The sequence below is a fragment of the Macrobrachium nipponense genome, chromosome 6 (genome assembly GCF_015104395.2).
Source record: "Macrobrachium nipponense isolate FS-2020 chromosome 6, ASM1510439v2, whole genome shotgun sequence".
In the NCBI taxonomy this organism is placed as follows: Eukaryota; Metazoa; Arthropoda; class Malacostraca; order Decapoda; family Palaemonidae; genus Macrobrachium; species Macrobrachium nipponense.
Window position 1 is genome coordinate 29,137,539 of NC_061108.1, and position 19,804 is coordinate 29,157,342.

General features: G+C 48.8%; 1 protein-coding gene across 4 annotated transcripts in view; it reads right to left on the reverse strand.

The window, feature by feature from the left end:
* Positions 1-19,804, reverse strand: part of LOC135216742 (uncharacterized) — a 169,359-nt gene that overhangs the window by 86,508 nt on the left and 63,047 nt on the right. For 2 of the 4 annotated variants that reach the window (XM_064252214.1, XM_064252212.1), the window contains exon 2: positions 18,732-18,924. The exons of the other annotated variants lie outside the window; for them this stretch is intronic. The gene's annotated coding sequence lies outside the window, so the exon portion shown is untranslated. The remainder of the gene's footprint in view (positions 1-18,731; positions 18,925-19,804) is intronic. 4 annotated transcript variants of the gene reach the window in all.

The window sequence follows — 19,804 nt, forward strand, 5'->3', positions numbered from 1 at the left end:
GAATTGTTTCCCTGAACATGTTCAATTCAAAATGTCAAAGTGAAGCACCATACAGTCATCACCAAAGCACCAAAACATTTTGACAGTAAATGAAAATATAAAAAATCACAATAGTAATACTTAAACATACAGTGGTACCTCGAGATGCGAAATTAATCCGTTCCGAGGCGGCTTCGTATCATGAGCTTTTCATATCTTGGACCACATTTTACATGTAAAATGGCTAATCCATTCCAAGCCCTCCAAAAACACCCCAGTAAATTTCATAATAAAGCTAAATTGACCTATAAACAATGAAATACTACAACAATTTAGACCATTCAATACCTAACTTAATACGTACTGCTAATATATACCTGTAAATAAAGTGTATTAGTGTACATGGTATACAAGAAATACTGTACGTACATACGTACGTATGTAGTAAAATGTGGAAGCTTACCTTTCAAGTGAGGCTATCTCTGAAAGTGGTGACAGAGGGGGACAAACAGCAGATACTACGTACGTACACTTAAATTTACGACACACACAAAAAAATGTAAGGAAAACATAAACTAAACTTTACGAAACACACTAACAAAACTGTAACACTTAACTTTACAAAAAACTTAATATAAAAGTTTTTAATTTTTTTTTATTTTTACATTTTTTTTTTTTACTTTTTATCATTTATTTATTTCTTTATTTATTTATTCTTTTTTTTTTTTCAACTTCTTCACCACTTTCAACTTTCTGTTTTTTAGTATCACTTGGTTCTTCCTTTTTGCTTACTACTCCTACTAAAGGCCTCTTTAAAAAATGATATTGTTATGTTACAATAAAGTTTCATACATACTTACCTGGCAGATATATATACATAGCTAAGACTCCGTCGTCCCCGACAGAAATTCAAATTTCGCGCCACTCGCTACAGGTAGGTCAGGTGATCTACCGGCCTGCCCTGGGCGGCAGGACTAGGAACCATCCCCGTTTTCTATCATATTTTCTCTCTTCCACCTGTCTCCTGCGGGGAGGCTGGGTGGGCCTTTAATTGTATATATCTGCCAGGTAAGTATGTATGAAACTTTTATGTAACATAACCAATTATCATTGTCATACAATCAACTTACCTGTCAGATATACATAGCTGATTGGCACCCTTCGGTGGAGGGTAAGAGACAAGCTTCTATATGGAATAGACAGGTAAACAACATATGTTGTAGGTATAAATAAAACCTTGGTTCCTACCTGATAGGTGGTAGACTTCGTGGGTGTTTGCCCAGTAGTCTGCATCACCTCAAGAAACTTTAGCGAGATATATGATCTATGGCCAAGAGTTCTTGTGGGTCTGCCGATGGGGTCTTAACCCACTTACTCGGCAGAGCCTAAAAGGACTTTGTCAATGGGTGCTGATCCACTTATATGACAATACACCTTATGAAGGAGCACACAACCATCCCGACCACCTGATCCTAACCATCTGTTAGAACTACAGATTGTTAAGAGTTATCCCCGAACTCGTCACAACAATCGTAACTCAAAACCACTACGCACACATACATAATTTTCAAAAAAAAATTATACTCAACTAATTGGATATGACAAGAATTCTCTTACTGAACAACATAGACGGCCGCCCTTGCTAGCCTAAGTCCTCCATTGTTTCGAAGAGACTCGACCATATCCAAAAAGAAGAAAAGTATATACATTTAAGGATTGGTGTCGGCTCCCGTACCCAGAATCGTATCCGACCGATACGAAAGGACCTAGAGAAAAAACACTTCTCATATGTCACACGCACGTCTTTCAAGTAATGAGTATGCAAAATACTGAGTTGCATCTCCAAAATGTCGTATCTATTTATTTTTAAGCGACATATTCATATGAAACGAGAGAGACGTCGCTGTATTGCTCTCTTTCATGAGCTTTTACTCTCAACAGTTGTAACTGTTCGTCAGGACAGGCCTTATGAGCGTCTGTAATGACGTTTCTTACAACGAATGCCAGCGCATTCTTGGACATCAGTCTTGTGGGGTCTTTTACCGCGCACCAAAGACCTTGTCTAGAGCCTCCCATTTGATGCTTTCTCTGAAGGTAGAACTTCAGAGCTCTAATAGGGCATAGAGACCTCTCTGCTTCTCTGCCTACGAGACTCGACATGCCTTTGACATCGAATGACTTAGGCCAGGGATTCGTAGGATTCTCGTTTTTCACTAAAAACAGGGTCTTAAACGAGCAAATCGCTGAGTCTCCCTTGAATCCTACTTTATCCTGCAGAGCATGCAATTCACTAATTCTCTTTGCCGTAGCTAAAGATAATAGGAATAGGCATTTTCGGGTAATGTCTCTAAACGATGCCCGATGAGGAGGTTCGAATCTTTCCGATGACAGATACTTTAGAACTACGTCTAGGTTCCAGTTCGGAGGTACTGGTTCCTTAGACTTTGAAGTCTCAAAAGACCTTATAAGATCGTGGAGATCTTTATTATCTGCCAGATCTAAACCTCTGTTCCTGAATACAGCCGAGAGCATACTTCTGTATCCCTTTAATGTGGATACGGCTAGATGAGATTTTTCTCTCAGGAATAGCAGGAAATCAGCAATTTCCGCTATAGAGGTAGTGGAGGAGGACAACTTCTTGGATCTACACCACCTTCTAAATACCTTCCACTTTGATTGGTATACTTTCGTAGTGGAGGTTCTGCGTGCTCTCGCGATCGCGTTTGCCACTTCGCGAGAAAAGCCTCTCGCTCTGACAAGTCTTTCGATAGTCGAAAGGCCGTCAGAGCGAGAGCGGTGAGGTTTTGGTGGTCCCTCTTGAAGTGTGGTTGTCTGAGAAGATCCATCCTTCTTGGTAGGGATCTTGGAAATCTACGATCCACTCTACCACCTCCGTGAACCATTCCTGGGCCGGCCAAAAGGGGGGCTATTAACGTCATCCTCGTCTCTTTTGACGCCACAAACTTTCTCATTACTAACCCCAGGATTTTGAATGGGGGAAAAGCATATACGTCTACTCGAGACCAATTTAGCAGGAAGGCGTCTACCATAAGAGCTCTTGGATCTTCCACGACCGAGCAAACAACTGGGAGCCTTTTAGAAATGAATGTTGCGAAGAGATCCACATGAGGAGTTCCCCACAGAGACCAGAGATCGAGACACACTTCCTCGTGTAGTGTCCATTCTGTATGAAGGACCTGGTTCCTCCTGCTGAGCCTGTCCGCCCTCACATTCCTTACTCCCTGTACGAACCTTGTCATCAGGGAGATGTTCCTGTGAGACGTCCAAAGTAATAGGTCTCTCGTGAGCTCGTAAGGGAACGAGGAGTGCGTCCCTCCCTGTTTCCGAATGTAGGCAAGTGCGGTGATGTTGTCCACGTTTAATTGCACTACCTTGCTTGCACAGAGGTTCTAGGCTCTTCAAGGCCAGATGTACGGCGAAGAGCTCTTTGCCAAGTTTATGTGCCAAGACACCTGTGCTGGTTCCCAGGTGCCTGACACTTCCTCTGAGCCTAATATTCGCTCCCCAACCTGTCTCCGACGCGTCGGAGAACAACACTAGGTCTGGGTTCTGTGTTCGGTAGTGTTCTTAGAGACATCGCCCTTTTGTTCTCTTCCAGAGGCGCAACCACCACTGTAGGTGTGACTTTATCTCCACTGGAATGGGAAAAAACGTCCGACAGTTGTCCGGTTTTCCAGCTCCAAGACCTCTTGAGGAAGAATTGAAAGCGGAGTATATGAAGTCTTCCTCCTAGAGGGAAGAATTGTTCTAGCGAGGAAAGCGTCCCCAGAAGGCTCAACCATTCCCTCGCCGACGTTTGTTGCTTCTCTAAGAAGAGAGAGACTATCCGCAAACCTTTTGCGATTCTCTCTTGCGAAGGAAAAACTCGAAAACCCGAGAATCCATCCGAATCCCCAGATAGACTAGGTCTTGTCTGGGGGTCAGCTTGAGACTTCTCGAGGTTCACAAGCAATCCCAACGCTTTGATCAAATCCAGAGTTAACTTTTTAGGTCCTCCAAGCACTGTCTCTCCGATCTGGCCCTGATGAGCCAGTCGTCTAGATACATAGAGACATACACTCCTTTGAGGTGAAGAAAACTCGCCACATTCTTCATCAGGCTTGTGAAGACCTGAGGAGCTATGGACAGGCCGAAACACAAGGCTCTGAACTGAAAGATCCTTCCCCCCGTCATGAAACGGAGGTACTTCTTCGATGAAGGGTGGATCGGGACGTGAAAGTAGGCGTCCTGGAGATCTAAAGACACCATCCAATCTCCCTGTCGTAATGACGCCATGACTGACGCAGAAGTCTCCATGGAGAACTTCCCCTTCTGAACAAATCTGTTCAGAGAGCTGACGTCCAGTACTGGTCTCCAGCCTCCCGAGGCTTTCGCCACCAGAAAAAGGCGATTGTAAAACCCCGGGGAGTGTTGATCCCGTACACTTCTATCGCTTCTTGTTCACACATTTGTTCCACCCTCGATCGAAGAGTAGTCCCTCAGCACAGGATCCTTGTATTTGGCTGATAGTCCCTTGGTATTGACGTTAGGGGGGGAGGAGTGTTCAGGAAAGGGATACGATTATTCCCCTCCTTAAGATCGCCAAAGATGACGCTTCTGCATTTATCAGTGTCCAGGCTTCCACAAATCCCAGGAGCCTGGCACCTACTGGTGCTTGGAGGAGAGAATCTTCATTTTCCCTTCTTAAAGGGACAAAAAGCAGCTATAGAAGTGCTGCTCTCTGAGCATGTGAGACTGACTTTGTTAAGAAGGCGTCATATACAGTCCTTTTCTTTAAAAGACCTGCCGCAAACAAAGAGGAGATTTCAAAAGATCCATCCTGTACCGCCTTGTCAATACAAGACAATATGCATAACAGGGCTTCAGGTTCGATTCCTTCCGAATCATGGGCTTTCTTGGACATCACCCCAAGGGACCAATCTAAGAAGTTAAAAAACTTCCAATAACACAAGAAAGCGTCCCTTGAGGAGATGATCCAGTTCCGAAATTCCCCACGTAATCCGTACAGAATTGAAGAGACTTTGACGCCTTGAAGCGTTAACCAAAGTCGAAAAATCTCGGTTTCGGTTGTAGAAGGAGAGAGCAATACCATATTTTTTCCTCTCCCGTCCGATACCAAATGCCTCTTTTCCCAGCTAATCTTGCTGGAGGCATGCAGAAGACTGTTCTCACTAAGTCTTTCTTAGACTTCATCCATGAGTCTAAGGAATGTAATGCTCGCTTCATCGATATGGTGGGTTTCATTTTAAGAAAAGACGAAGGCTTCTTCGTCTTAGCACTGGAAAAGAGGGAGCGAGGAGAAGGAGGAGCGGCAGGCGTCAACTCGCCTCCGTACTCCTCAAGAAGAAGGGTAGTCAACACCTTATAGTTAGACAGACCTTCTCTTCCACTATATTCGTCATCCGAGTTTTCCTCTAACTCGGGATCTAAAAGCGTCTCCGCTCTCCTTTCCGAACATTCTTCTGCTTGCGGAGACAAACTCCTAACAGGAGAGGGGCTAAGGGAAAGATAATCCTTCCTCTTTCCCGCTCTAATAGTCTTGGAAGGCGTCATAAGCTTCGGCTTCTCTAGAATTTTAGAAGACTCTTCATGCTTACATGATGCTTCTTCCCGTTTGCAAGCGTCATGGATGACGTCTTTTGCAGACGTCTCGATGACGCTTCGCGCTTGGAAGACGCTCCGCTCTCCAAAGGCGTCCTACTTGGCGTCATAATATTGGACGGAGGTCGGTCTATGCTCCGTTTCCAATGACGCTTCGCGTCTAAAAGACGTCTTACGTCTCTCTGGCGTTACGAAACTCTCGTAAGCACCTGTTCTCGCTCTCGCACTAGACGCTTCTGTAAGACGTTTTAGCCGTTTCCCGTCTGTATGACGCTTGTCGTTGAACAGGTAAGAGAGGACGAGACTTCTTAATTGGAAGCGTCACGTCCTTCCGACGTTGCGCTAAAACTCCCACTCGAGATGACAGTTGCTCTTGAACTGCTATAATGATCTTTCTTAAACGCTTTCTTTCCCACGTCCACCTGCATGACGTCTTTCGTCATCACTTCTCGGTCCCGGGGAAAGAAGGAAAGGGTACTTCCGCGTACACTTCAGGTGACGCTGACGCCCCCTTCGCTTCTTGCTAGAAGACGGGAGCGTCATCAGAGAAACGCTCTGGACTAAAAATCCATGTCAGGCGTCATATGACGCTTCAGCTGGTCTCGATAAGTTCGATTCCTTCCACCCTCGTTTAGGTGAGGGACGAGGGGATTAGAGGACGAGAAAACACTCGCGAAGGACGCTTTTCTATAGCGCCCTTGAGCCGCCTGCAACGAAGCAGAGCTAGCTGAAGGGACGTCTGACCGTTGGGGATTCCCCACAACCTCCTTAAGGCTTTCGACTTTCCTTCTCCTCTGGGCTCGTGAGCTTGGAAGAGGTCTAGGCCTGGGAGCGTCGCAGGGACGATCAAACGCCCCCTCCACAACACTGGGAGAACTCACTTCACTGTAATGCTCACTTTCACTAGCCTTACCTTTGAAGTCAGCCATCTTGGACTTCATGTCTCTAATTGTAGCTTTCAGATTGGCGATTTCCGATGCCGAATCCGAAAAAAGCACTCTGAGAATGAGATACATAGGGAGAATATACATCAGTAGGATTAGAATTATCAGTGAAAGGCTCAATAGGCTTTGAACTCACACCTTTCAATCGTCTAATTCTATCCCTCTCTAACTTCTTCAAATAAGAAGTCAAAGTCTTCCACTCTTCTGCATTCAATCCCTCGCATTCCTTACAAGTATTAATAGCAGAACACTGAAACCCCCTACATTTACGGCATACAGTGTGAGGATCATCCTCACCCTGCAGCCTACATTCACACACATTCTCACACTCTCATTAGAATCAGACATACTGAGAAAATCCAAAAGAGTTATTCCAAAAAACAGTTCACTGTAGCGAATCACGATCCAAATACGTCACCAAAAAGCCGAAAAACGATGATCAAAGGATGAAAAATGAATCTAGTCAGGAGGTAATAACAACAATGTTGATTACCACCGGCGACAGAGAAAATATGATAGAAAACGGGGATGGTTCCTAGTCCCTGCCGCCCAGGGCAGGCCGGTAGATCACCATGACCTACCTGTAGCGAGTGGCGCGAAATTTGAATTTCTGTCGGGACGACGGATTCTTAGCTATGTATATATATCTGACAGGTAAGTTGATTGTATGAAAATAACTATCCAAGGAAGATTGCTTCTGCCTACTTTGACAATGTTCCCGAAACGACTCAGGCAAACGTCATCGAATTGTGCAAGCATACGAACCCTGGGTAAGCCTTTCGTTTTGGGGTTGTCTCTTTTCTACGAATGATTGGACCTTATGAAAAGCAATTAGAGCATCCTTAATTTCTGCCGTTGTCATAGAGTCGTCGTCCTCCTCGCCGCTGCTAGAGAACTCCTCTTGAATGACGTTATGTTGCATGGCCTCCAACTCCTTCAGGTCATCCGTCGCAAGCTCCATCTTGGGGTTGGGCTCCGCAGAGAAAGTCATTGATTACCGTGCTCGTCGATGACCAGCCCCATGGACTTGCCGAGTGCAATGATCTCGTCAAGATCTGGTTGCGAAACAGTTTCAGGATCGTCAACCTGTTTTTGCTGAATCTGCAGCACCAGCTTGCGCCCACGTCGAATCCCTCAAAGTCTCGGGCAGATACGGCATCAGGCCAGAGTTCCTCCGTGAGGAATTCAAGGTTCGCCTCGCAAACCTCCTGCCAAGCTTGGTCATGAGTCGGATGCATTATTACGATATCGAAATGCTCCTTCCAAAATTCAAGCAAGGTGAGGTTTGTGGTATCGGTGATGTTGAAACATCTCTTGAAAAGATGTTTCGTATACAGCTTCTTGAAGTTCGATATCACTTGCTGGTCCATGGGCTGGAGGAGAGGGGTGGTGTTAGGCGGAAGATAAAGAACCTTGATGAAGGAATACACCGCTAGGATATATCTTCCTTGAGACCAGGAGGGTGAGCAGGGGCATTGTCCAACACCAGCAGGCATTTCAGAGGGAGGTGGTGCTTCTCTTTCCAGAATTTCTTCACTGTCAGGCCGAAATGACAATTTGTCTAAAAATTGCATTTTTCCTAACTATACAAACCTGAGGTCCTTTTACAATAGGAAGGTACTAGCGGCAGCTGGATAGGTCGTAAGCTTTCGAACAAGGGGTTCGGTAGTTAACTGCTTGTCCGACAGGCGCGCGCGCGCGACTGGGAGGTAAACAAATCACTTTTGCTTTTGGCCCAAAGCAAAAACTGCAGAGTGTAGGGGTGGCATGAGGTGGGGCTATGTGTAAAAGGACCTCAGGTTTGTATAGTTAGGAAAAATGCAATTTTAGACAAATTGTCATTTGTTCCGACACGGCATACAAACCTTCGGTCCTTTTACAATAGGAAGACTCACGTTCCCCCCTCTTGGTGGGGGTGGAATCTGAGTATTTTGTGAACAGACTGGTGTTCGCCCAACCTTGGAAGCCTCCCTGGTCGTAAGAGCGAGGGAGGGATCCAAGCCTCTGTCCGATTGATCGGGGTGTGCACCGCAGGATCAATGGTCAGACCTCTGGACCGAGTACAAGAGAGAGGCATGCGTATCTCTTCGTACCAGCAATGTAAGAACTTGTTCCTGTACAGGAGCAAATATAAAGTCATGGGTTTGACTCTTGTAGGCATCCACTTCCCCCCCTTGTAGAAGGAAAGTGGTGGATATTCTGCTCCTATCCCTAGTGAAAGGGATAGGATGGGGCTCTGTCATATAGCTCACCTGCATCTCGTCCTCATCCAGCGTAGTGACGACCGTGGCCCTCTGCCCACAGGTAGAGGAGGAGGAAAAGATGGGAAGAGAGAGCCAGTCACTCACTCACTCACACATCCATCCACACAGTCACACCAGGACTCGATGCTGTTCAGCCTGCGAGGGTCTGGGTTAGCTACACAACTTGTTGAGCAGCCACCACGGGGTCCCAAGGAAAAGGTATCCAAGGACCTGTGGGCAATATCCCGAAGGTAGAAGGACGTAAAGGTAGTCTGGTTAGACCAGACACCTGCCTTCAGGACCTGCGCCACGGAGAAGTTCTTACGAAACGCCAACGAGGGGCCAATACTTCTGACTTCGTGAGCTCTCGGACGGGACGTACGGATGTCGTCACTACCATCAGCCTCATACGCCCTCCTGATGACCTCACGCAGCCAGAATGAAAGTGTTCTTGGATACTTCTTTCTTGGTGACCCCGGTGCTAACGAAGAGGCGTCGACACTCAGGCCTGAGGTGTCGAGTTCTCTTCAGATAGCGCCGTAGACGCCCTCACACAGGACAAAGCAGCATCTCATCCGCATCATTATCGGTGAAGTCCAATAGGGAGGGAATCGTGAATGACTCGAACCTGTCGTCAGGGATCGACGGGTTCTGAGTCTTTGCAACGAAGTTCGGGACGAAATCGAGCGTCACAGATCCCCATCCCCTGGAGTGTCGTACATCATAGGAAAGACCATGAAGTTCCCCTACTCTCTTCGCCGATGCCAGGGCCAGCAAGAAGAGGGTCTTGAGGGTCAGATCCCTGTCTGACGACTCTCGGAGTGGCTCGAACGGCGTTCGAGTCAACTCCTAACGGACGAGAGTCACATCCCACGCAGGTGGGGGCCTGAGTTCCCTGGGTGGGCAAGAGCCTTTCGAAGCTTCCAATCATGAGCAAGGAGATCTCGAACGAGTTCGAGATGTCCAATCCCCTCAGTTTCAGGACGAGCGCCAAGGCGGCTCTGTATCCTTTGACTGTGGGGACTGAGAGGAGCTTCTCTCGGCGAAGAAAAACGAGGAAATCCGCTACCTGCTGAAGAGTGGCTCTGAGAGGAGATAGACCCCGTCTACGACACCAACCACAGAAGACGGCCCACTTCCCCTGGTACACAGCTGCAGAGGACTGACGGACGTTTCCAGCCATCTCTGTTGCTGCGCTACGAGAAAAGCCTCTCGTTCGCAAGAGATGGTGGATAACAGCCAGCCGTGAAGACGTAGAGACTGGACTGCTCGGTGGTACCGCTCGACGTGTGGCTGGGCGAGAAGGTTGTGCCAAGGGGGAATCTCTCTCGGTTCTCCTGCGAGAAGAGCCAGCAGGTCCGGATACCAAATGGCCTGTGGGCCATTTGGGAGCCACCAGGATCATCCTGAGATTCGGGGTGACCAGTGCTCGGCTGATACCTTGCGAATCAGGCTGAACGGGGGGTAAAGGCATAGGCGAAGAGGTTGTCCCACGGGTGTTGAAGAGCGTCCTCTGCAGCTGCCCATGGGTCCGGCACGGCCGAGAAGAACACCTGGAGCTTCCTGTTGTGCCGGGGTGGCGAACAGATCCACGACTGGTCGCCCCCACAGGTCGAAGAGCCTTTCCGCCACGTCTGGTGTAGAGACCATTCGGTCCCTATCACCTGATCCCGACGGCTGAGCGTGTCTGCTACTACATTCCTCTTCCCTGGAATGTAGCGTGCCGACAGCTCTATTGAGTGTGCCTCGGCCCACTCGTGCACCTGCCGAGTCAACTGGTACAACGGGAGAGACACTAGTCCCCCCTGTTTGTTGACGTAGGCCACCACCGTGGTGTTGTCGCACATCACACCACTGAGTGTCCCATCAAGCGGTCCTGGAAACTCTTGGAGAGCGAGGAACGCTGCCTTGAGTTCCAGTACATTGATGTGAAGGTGCTTGTCGTTCTCGTCCCACACTCCTGAAGTCAGCAACTCCTCCAGGTGTGCGCCCCATCCCTCGGTCGATGCGTCTGAGAACAGCTGCATGTCCAGGGGGGGATGGGGGAGTGCGCAGGGGCACTCCTCTTAAGAGGTTCCTGTCGTCCAGCCACCAGGCTAGGTCCTGCCTCACCTCCTGTGTCAGTGACACTGGAAAGCTTGGGGGATCCTTCGCCTGTGACCAACCCTCCTTTAGTCTCCACTGAAGAGACCGCAGGTGAAGACGACCCGTGAGGGACTAACTTCTCGAGTGACGACAGGTGTCCGATCACGACTTGCCATCGCTGAGCTGCCTGTTCCCTGCCGAGACAGGAACTGGTTGGCTGCCTCCCTGAATCTGCTGATCCGCGAGTCTGCGGGAAAGACTCGCCCTGCTACCGTGTCGATCAGCATACCCAGGTACTTCATCCTCTGCTTGGGCTCGAGATCGGACTTCTCGAAGTTCACCACGTCCCCAGATTTTCGTGGCAGAACTCGAGCAGTCGAATCCCTGTCCTGTAGCAACTGCGAGCGGGAGCTCGCCAGGACTAACCAATCGTCGAGATACCTCATCAGACGTATCCCGTGCGAATGGGCCCAAGCAGACACCAGAGTGAACACTCGCGTGAAAACACCTGTGGGGCGGTTGAGACCGAAGCACAGTGCCCTGAACTGGTACACCGTCCCGTCGAGGATGAAGCGGAGGTATTTTCTGGAGGACTGATGAATGGGTATTTGGAAATACGCATCCTTCAAGTCCACTGAAAGCATGAAATCGTTCTCCCTTGATGGAGTCGAGCACTGAGCGTGCCGTCTCCATCGTGAACCGGGTCTGGCGAACAAACCGGTTCAGGGGAGAGAGATCTATCACCGGGCGCCAGCCTCCCGTAGACTTTTCCAACCAGGAAGAGTCGACTGTAAAAGCCCGGTGACTGATCCGTGACGATCTCTACAGCTCTTCTTGCTCAGCATGGTCCTTTATCTCCTGTCTCAGTGCTACGTCCTTCGATGACCCTGGGGAACGTACGACTGCTGTTGGACCGGGTTTGGAGGTGAGGGGTGGCCGAGATTCGAAGGGTAATGATATACCCTCCCGAAGGACATCTACAATCCAGGTCTCGGCGCCGTAGCGCTGCCAAGTTGCCCAATGGCTGGCCAGGCACCCCCCACTTCCGGCAGCAGGTGAGGGGGAACGCCGTCCCTAGCGTTTCCCCCCTTTCTTCGACTTCTTCCCAGAGCCTCCACGGGATGAGGAGGGCTGGGAGGAGGGCTGGTTACGGCTCTCCCCTTGCCAGAGTTGAAGAAGACAGAGTCATTCTCGGGGCTTCGACGCAGCAACCGTCTTAGCCGCCGAGGAAGCGCTAGCCGAGCTCTTAGACTTGGCCGCAGTCCGAGGCTGCCCCCAGACGCCTTCGAGACTGCCTGGTGAACCAGACGGTCCACTGTCGTCAGTGCGCCGTCTGTCCACCGCAGCGTCCACCATCTCTCCTGGGAAGAGAGACGTGGAACTCCGTAGAGGTCCGTTTCGAAGTCCCAACGCCGCATTCACGCCCGGCCGCCCTGAAACCCGAGTAAGGACAGCGTCCCTTCGTCGGAAGAACCAGGTTGGCCCACATCGGTTCACCGTCTGGTGGGCAAGGAAGGAGATGGCTCTTCCTCCAGACTGGCAAAGTCTCCTGAAGGCCGAGTCATCTTCGGGAGAAATTTCCCCCCGGAGTTGGCTGCGACCTTAGATACTGTGAGGGACCACAGATCTAGCCAGAGACGGCCTGGAAAGCTGCCATGGCGGTAGATTCCAGCGAGTGCCTCTTGCTGCGAGAACCACAGGTTCTCGGACAGGAGCTGCTGCAGAGACACACCCGGAGTCAGCCTGGCTAACTCCGGTTCACCTGTTTTGGGCGGCATCGGGTCTTCAGATGGCACGTAAAACCGCCGCTGTCGTAGCAGAGGAGGTGGAAGCAGCTTGCTCGACCTGCCAGACTTGAGCGAACCGTCTTGTCCGGAGACAAGCGATTCAACCTGGTCCAGCACTGAGTCCGCAAGCTCCGACCGCGGCAAACCCACCGTCGGTCTGGGTTCCCTCTTCGGGCCCCAGAACGACTCGAGCCGGGACGTGGGCTCGGATGGTGGGTAGCGGCGATCCTTCCCCGAGGTCGTTGTGCTGACGAATCAGCGCGAATAACCTCGGCAAAGTTCCTCTGGATCTCAGGAGTGACTGCATCCTGTGGAGTTGGACCGTCCAGTCCCTCGAACAGGAGCACCTCCCGAGACCCTCCTCCCTCAAGGAGAGGAGCAGCGACAGCCCCCTCTCGTCTCCTCCAACCACCTGTGCGTACGACCTGGCTGGTCCGAGAACCGAGCTGGTCCGTACGACGCGGTGGCGGGATCCTGAGAGGGGCGCACCCCTCACGATCACTCCTCAATACCTCGCCCTCCCGGTGTAACCTGAGGAGGTTGAAGGTATGGGAGAGGAAGACCTGACGCTCTCTCCTCGCTCGCTGGTAGAACCAGCGGGCTTGGAGGACTGCAGGCGATCGCCAACCCGCGGTGGCGATCGAGCTGCAGACCTAGTCGAGCCGTCTCGCTGTGGAGAACGGCTGGACCGAGAACAGCGGCCCCGGTCTCGTGTGTCCAGAGGAGCTGGTGCTGGTCGCCGTACCCGATCGCTCTCTGTGAGAGCGACGGTCAGGCGACCGGCGAGCTCCACTGTCACGGTGAGATCGGTGCGTATCCTCACGTGCGTCAGTTCGCTGGTACCAGCCGTGGCTGGTGCAGCGAAAGGGGGGAACCTCTTCCCAGCCTCAGCCCGTGGCCGGTCATGGACCGTTCACGTCCGACCCGGGTAGCCAGCTGCTCGCCGCGAGCGCGAGAGCTGGCCTGGTGAGAGTCGCGTGAGCGGCTGTCACCAGTCTTCCGCTCCGTGCCGTGAACCTGACGCTGAGCGGACTCAGAGGTCTGGTTCCTGGCTGCACGGTCGCTGGTAGGCGACCGTACACTCGGTACCTCTCGCGAACGAGTGGCCGAGCCGGACCCTGCTGCTGTGGCCGAACCCATGACAGCAGGTGAGGAAGTGCCGGTGTTAGCCGGCACCCTCTGGGTCCCCGTAGTCTTCTTCCTTGCGGGAGGAAGAGACGGGTCCTGCTCCCGAAGGAGCAGGGCGACCAGCGGAAGAACCACCCCCCGTCTCACCAGAGCGAGACGGGCCCTTAGAAGTTCCCGAAGGAGACTTCTTAGGGGGGGGGGAGGCGACCTTCTTCTTCTCTCTTCGGCGGGGGAGCCTTAGAAGAAGAAGGGGAAGAGGCGGCAGACGACGACGACGACGAAGAAGACGATGAAGACGACGACGACACCTTCCTCCTCTTCTTCTTCTTCTTCGTCAACCTCCTCAGGACCGACGTCAGATCTGTCATCCAGGACGGAGCCGGGGCTGCTGTTGCCGAAGCAACAGGGCCCGGACGTACCTGTCCGAACAGACCAGCATCGGGAGCAGCGGCGCCAGGAACCAGGAACAACATCAGCATGGTGCGAGCATCACAGGAACGGTAGACGAGACAGCAGGAGCAGGTACAGGTACAGCAGCGGTGGTCACGGCAGGTACGGCAGACTGTGTGGGCGGTACAGGTGGTCGAACAGCGGCACAGACATCCTAGGTACCGGTGGGAGGTCCAGGGGCGAGCCTCTTCGGGCACACGAAGTCCGGTCGCGGCAGCACGGCAAACCCAGGTGGCAGGCATCCACACTCCCCCGAGTTACGGCGACCGGCCCCTGCACCGATGTAGTGGGTGTCACAGAGACCGCGTGCTGGGTGTACACCAGGTGAGGAGGTGAAGCGTAGCCGGGTGTTGTAAGGGTCGTGGTGTGGTCGAGGACCGTTGCTATGGGTGACCGCCACGGCGCCAGCGAGATGGTAGAGCAGCCCCTGGACACTCGGCACGCCCTGCAACCCCAACGATGCCCACACCTGTCCGAGGTCATCCTTCGCGGCAACCGCACCTGAGGAGGCAAAAGTCGGTGATTAGGGGGATCCTCTACCCGCTCGCGCGAAGACGAACGGATAGAGGACCCAGAGTACAACTCGACGTCAGGGTATCTAGCGCCCTCCTCCACACTAGACAAGTCAGGAGAAGAGAAGGACCTAGACACCCCCCCCGAAGGGGAAGCGCCGTAGACAGGAAGGTTGAAGCGGGGCGGCAGGAAAGAAGACGAAGTGTCCGTCACCAAAGGAGTCGCGGGAGAGCTTTCCGACGACTCCTTTGCAGGCCTTCGCTTTCTTCCTGCCCTCATACAAAGTCCACTGCGCCTCCGACCAATCATTACACAACATCACAAGGCTCGGCTCGGGTGCATTCGCGCCCCCGACACCGAGCACACAAAATATGAGGGTCTATCTCCGGGAAAGATCGGAACTTCCCGCATTTACGCCCTTCGGTACCCGGGCATAGTCTCCGTGGGGTAGCGAGGCGTGGAGATTCCATTATTGATCAATTCAAAATTGAAGAAATAAGAGAGGAAATGATTGTACTTACAAATGTTCACACACAAACACAACCAAATACTCATGAAAGCAAACGACGAGAAGCGGGCAGAGAGCGTCGAACACACACGTCCACTCGCTGTGAGGCCGAAAGCAAAAGTGATTTGTTTACCTCCCAGTCCGCAATGCATGCTGCGCGCCTGTCGGACAAGCAGTTAACTACCGAACCCCTTGTTCGAAAGCTTACGACCTATCCAGCTGCCGCTAGTACCTTCCTATTGTAAAAAAGGACCGAAGGTTTGTATGCCGTGTCGGAACAACATAGATTTACCCACTCGGTGAACAAAAGCCTCGTTACCCAGGCTTTTGCATTAACCCTCCACATCACTGGAAGCTTCTCCTTAAGCATTTTGTGGGTCTTGAAGGCTCGAGGAGTCTCGGAATGATAGACAAGTAGTGGCTTCACCTTGCAATCGCCACTGGCGTTCAAACAAAGTGCGAGCGTAAGCCTGTCTTTCATAGGCTTATGCCCGGGTAGCTTCTTCTCTTCCTGCGTGATGTACGTCCCACAAGGCATTTTTTTCCAAAAAAAGGCCAGTCTCATCACAGTTGAAGACTTGCTGAGAAATGTAGCCTTCCTTGATCATCATCTCGTCGAACGTCTTTTTAAAGGCTTCGGCCGCTTTCGTGTCCGAGCTGGCTGCCTCCCCATGCCGCACCACCGAATGGATGCCAGTCCGTTTACGGAATTTCTCGAACCAACCATGCAAAGCCTTGAAGTCTGGGGTTGGCGTTGATGTCCCTTCTCCTCCGTCATCTTCGGCCTGGGCAATCAAATTGCCGAAAATAGCCCTGGCCTTGTGGCAGATTGCCGTCTCCGTTATCGTATCGCCAGCGATTTCTTTGTCTTTTATCCAGACAAGAAGAGGCCTTTCCATTTCATCGTGCACGTGGGTCCTCTTGCTGGACAAAATAGTGACGCCCTTGGAAGGTGTAGCTGCTTTGATGGCATCCTTCTGCTTAAGGATGGTGCCTATTGTCAATGGATTTCGGCCATATTCCTTGGCGATCACACTCAATCACATACCAGCTTCATACTTCTTGATAATCTCCATCTTCGTCTCCAAAGAGAGCATCCTCTTCTTTCCATGAATTTAAACTTTCTTGGGACCCATGACCATGTTTATACTGTACGTAATTATGTTATGTAGTACGTATATGTATGTAGTAAAGTTCTCACACAAAGTATACTACGTACAACAAAATCACTAACCCGAATTATGTAATAAAACGAAATCATTAGAATGAATAACAAGAATAAACAGCCGTGCGTACGATACAGATGATGCCGTGCAGTGGCTGTAGAAGCACGCCGCTACGTACATGCATCATGGGAGGGATGCTGACCAATAGGAGAGAAGGATTTCATGGCGGTGACTAGCATCAGGAACCAATGGGAGAGCGGGAGGATGGTGGCGAGTCTACTCGGTTGGCGGCGTGTGAGTTTCAAAATTGTTATCGGTGGTCCGGGCGAATCTCAGACTTTACAGCTACAACCTTTCATATGTAGAGCCGTAAAATTTTTCGTATATATTTGCTTTCGTATCTCGAGTTCTTCGTAAGTTGAGCCTTTCGTATCTCGAGATACCATTGTACTTAGATTTTGACTGTATTCATGAAAAATAAAACTAATCTATCTGTGTACTTCAAATCTTCTTTGAATCTCCTCTGAGTCAAACTTCCAGAAATTGTATATCTGTAAGTCACAAACGATCGAATAGGTCCTGAAAGAAGCTTCGAAGAGGAGATTCAAAGAAGACTTGAAGTACACAGAAATTGTGCTCTGCTGTATTCATGGTAGTAAGGTAAACTACCAAAGTCGATCCTCTGGTAAACGGCCTAATCAATCGTAAGTAATCATCCAAATTAAGTCTATATTAACAGCATGTTTCTGATAATATTGGACGCACTACTGACTGCTGCACTACCTTACTAGCTAAGCTTCAAATCTTCTTTGAGTCTCCTCTTCAGAACTCTTTTTGGAGCCAATTTGATCGTTCATGACCTACGGATATACAATTTCTGAAGTTTGACTCTTCGTAGACATCTATTGCCTTTTTCAGCTTGTTGAAACCTTAAAACATCTGTTTCTCAGCAAAAACTGATGTATTATAGGTAGTACACGGTTCAGTTTGCTAGGTCTTCATTTTCTTGCTGTCACTGATATGCCTGAGGTGGTAAACAAGGGTTCGCATGTGTGCAATTCACAGCCGTACCATTATCTATCACAATCAGGGATACGGCTGCCATACCAATATCCAGTTCGAAAAGTTATTGCATCTTTATTCTTGATAAATTTAAGTAAATAACTTTATACCTAACATATACTACCTATGCTCTGAATTTGTTACCGATTTTAATTAACATCTGTTTTGATACTGTGTGAGCAATAATTATAATTTTACAAAATAAAATTATTTACTAGAAAAATCATGACGTACAACTTTGTAAAATTTATGATTGCCTTGTAAAAGAGCCTCACAAGGGGTTGTAAATCATTTTCAACTTCTCATGATAGATTGGGTAAACTTTTTAATTTTTTCTCTTACACGTTGTGCATTTGCATATCTTCCTATTTCCATTGACGTTATTTTCTTAAATTAGCCGGCCTTAAAGTTTTAGCTACTGGTCTGGGGTGCTGCATATTGATTTATTACCCCGGTTCCTAAGGGTTAATGACAGGTCAAGCATAAGTAAGAACCTTGAGTACCAATTATGCCAAGGCAAATTTAAAAGTTTGGGAACTGATTAGTACCTAGCTAGCTACATCCCTGTAGGCTATTTCATTCACTGGCTTAGTACTGGCCACTAGTTAGGTACTAGTTACCTACTATATTTGAAAAATTACCAAGATACTACAATGTATAACACATGCAATTCCATTATTTGTACGCCTACCTAATTAGCTTATATCTAAATGTATGTCTGTAAGAAAACACAAATTTACTGTCTCAGAGTCGTTTCTGTTTGCGGTGCGAGACTGCACTACATATCCGTCCGCACCTGTCAATGTCAACCCAGTTTGTCTGTAAATAAATCATTACGGGCTGCTCTGTGAGCAGGAGCCCGTGCTGACACAAGGTCAGCTTAATCAAAAACAACAACATAGGTACCTACTATAAATAAATCATCAGTACCCAGCTACCTGTCTTAGTAATCTCTGGTCCTCACACTAGCTTTGTTCGCTTCGTTTCTTAACAAAAATAAATAAATAAATAAAGTGATTTGACATGACGTTCATATATTGATGTTGCGAGGCCAGATTATTAAAAACCAACCCGTTTTCCCAGTGTCATGTTCGCATCGCCCAACATGGTGCCACTCTTGCAAAGGCCAAGTGTACCATGAGCTTGACATGGAATTCCCAGTTTTCCTATAATATTACAAACAGCAATGTCTCATCTTAGTCCTCATAGTACTTCACATGCTCCAATCAAGATAATAATATTACCTGACACTGAAGTGTATGCCAAGTTTCCGTTCACAAACTACGTATGTCAACGAGTCTCTCTTTACCAGAATGTTTACAGGAACCAACCACAACCAATGTTGACAACCGACTGACTGCCTCGTCACTCTTCTTCTTCAACTCCGTCTCCCCAATGAGTCTTCATTTGTGGGGAGTGGGGACCCGTCTAGGATTTCTGTGGGATGGGAGGTAGGAATGAGATTCTCAGAATCATGAGTGTCGCAATAGCTCAACTTCCTTTTTTCCTTTATCTTATCTTTTTTTTAAGATTAAACCAACCTTTATGATCGAAACACTGCTGCATCTAAACAAGTGTTAGAGTCTTAACTCCGAAACTAGTCTTACTCTTTTGATATCATTATAGTAAATATGTAGAATCAATCATCTTATGTGTGTGGTGCGAGAAAACTTATAGAATAATTTAGTTACCGTGTATTTAAAGATTCATTTCCAATTTTGTCTGTTGTATTTTGGTTCAATCATTCATATTTGTGTTTTCTGTGTTATAAATAGGGAGGAAGTTTTTTTTTCAAGTATTTCGGATTTTTATCCTTTGTTGCAATGTATAGTACCAGCTACATCCCAGGTTCAGTTGTCAGTAAAATTTGTATTTTAAAACTCCTACTGTTTGATGGCCAACAACTCAATGTCTTTCAAGCCAGACTCCTGAATGAAAGAAAATCCAGACATCCGCTCGTACATTTATTCACCGAGCTAATTTACCGCCTACTCCAGGAGCAAGAACCGGTGCTAATATGAAGCCAGCTTCATCTGCAACAACAGTGATGCACTTTGGTAATACACCTCACGCTTTTTTTTTTTTATTAACTCAAGAGAGTTATGCACCTAACCAATATTCTACAGTTATGGTCTACTACATAATATGACCAGAGGTCACATTATTGATATAATTTACTTATTGCATTTTTGTACTATATGTCAGGGTCACAGATAGCCTGAAAGATTGGGGCCCCCGAGATAATAAAATATTGTTCTCATAATTATGATCTTTTACAGATCATTCTGTATAAAAGATTACAAATTTCCTTCATGCA